Below are 2,140 nucleotides of genomic sequence, written 5' to 3'. Positions count from 1 at the left end.
GTCTCTCTTCTTGTTTCTTTTCTCGTTCTTCTTGTTTCTTTTCTTTTTCCTCCAACAACTGCTGAAATTTCTCTTGTTTATTGGGCTGTTCGAGCTGCCACTGTTGTCTAGGTTTTCTTGCAACTGCTGTTGTCTCTCTTCTTGTTTCTTTTCTCGTTCTTCTTGTTTCTTTTCTTTTTCCTCTAACAACTGTTGTAATTTCTCTTCTCGTTCTTCTTGTTTGTTTTCTCGTTCTTCTTGTTTCTTTTGCTGTTCTTGTATTGCTGCCATCAAGTCTGTTATGCTGAAGTTTGATTTGCCGCTTCTCGTTTCCATTTTTTTGTCCCACTCTCTGACACCAATTTGTTATGTCTCCGTTCGTTAGTGACACAAGTCCTTTCTTAATAAAACTGGTTTATTCTTTCTGAATATAACTTTACCGATACACCTATTTTCAACAGTCGCTCTATAACAACGCTATAACAACGACGTTAACTTCAACAATACTTTCGGACTGCAGTTCAATTACTCACTACCTACACACATTGTTATGTCACGCCGTGACCATCTTATATATACCAGACCACCCCCAATCTAGCAAATGCTAGAGCACTCCGGAAGGAACAGGATAGTTCTAGAAACGTGACGTGACACTAGTCACGTGACCTCGCTGACGCAACAGTATTATTTGTTTTATACTTAAACAAAATTTTGATTTTTATGTTATAAGTTCTTCCCTTAATTTAAACCTCAACTGCAACCTACACGTTAGCTGGCTCAACCTTAAATACTACAAGCAAGGGAAGTAAGGTAGCTGCCTGGGGGTCCTTCGCCATGTGGAGCTTACCCACAGATATTTTGTATGTGTGATTCTTAGAGATGAAAGTGCAAAACCCAATTACCATACGGTTGACCTATTAACGAACGTAACACACATGAGGGTCCGTGCACTTCATATTGTTGCGTCATCGAGATCATGTGATTCTCACGCTCTCTACTTTCTAGAATTATCCTGTACTTTGGCGAATGCTCTAGTATTTACTAGATATAGGGCAGTCGGGTATATAAAAGAGGGGGATGTAATGCGTGTGAGTAGATAGTGAGTAATTGAACTGCAGTCACAGGGTATTGTTGAAGTTAACGTTCGTTCGTTACAGTGTTGTTTTAGCGCGAGTATTGAGATTAAGTGTGTCGCAGGGTTGTATTCGGAAGGAATAAACCAGTTTTGTAAGGTAAGGACTTGTGTCGTTGGAGTTTCGTTGGAACGAAGTTACGGAAAGTTAATTAACAAACAGAGACGTAACAATATCTTGCCTTAGTCACATTAGGAGGAAACAAAACTAAACATTGTGTGGATTATAATGTTATTATTAAACAAAAAAACATTAATAAGATAAATTCTATGCAAATCAGAAGTATCGTAAAATTAGATGCTGGTAAAAACCAAATACACATAAAAGTTAGACAAACATTAACATTCTGGTCAAACTTTATATATCTTCAAATTAAGCAATCTAGACAGAATAAGTTTTTGTTTATTTATAAAAAAAAGGCCAAAATGGGCTATCTGCTGTGTCCACCGCGGGGAATCGAACCCTTAATTTTAGCATTGTAAATCAATAAACTTACCGATGTTCCACCTAGGCCTCTTCCCCAGTGGCAAATAGTGTAGCTTTGCGCTTAACTACAAAAAAAACAAAAAACAAAAAAAAAAACAACGAAAAACAAACAGACCCACACCGAAGGATAAATAGAATAAGAATAAGCTGTATAACGTTTCAGTACCAGTGTATTTAAGTGCCTTTTTTAAACAGGTTACAGATAGAGCTAACAATATAATCATTTTACTGACTTATCATTTTATTCTTTTATTTTTTACAGGAAGAGAAAACTGATCATAGTTTGTTACTTTCGAAAAAAACCACAACAGGTAATTTTATATACGAAAAAGGAATGCATTTTTGACAAAGCATTAAAGCAGGCTCAGTGGTATATTTTGATAATCATATAAAATATTCATAAGTGTCACAGACATTGTATTGTTGCGTCATCGAGGTCACGTGACTGGTGTGGCGCCACCTATTTTCTAGAACTATCCTGTACCTTGGCGACTGCTCTAGTATTTACTAGATATAGGGTAGTCTGGTATATAAAAGAGGGT

The sequence above is a fragment of the Limulus polyphemus genome, unplaced genomic scaffold (genome assembly GCF_000517525.1).
Source record: "Limulus polyphemus unplaced genomic scaffold, Limulus_polyphemus-2.1.2 Scaffold1177, whole genome shotgun sequence".
In the NCBI taxonomy this organism is placed as follows: Eukaryota; Metazoa; Arthropoda; class Merostomata; order Xiphosura; family Limulidae; genus Limulus; species Limulus polyphemus.
This window is presented reverse-complemented; position numbering follows the sequence as displayed.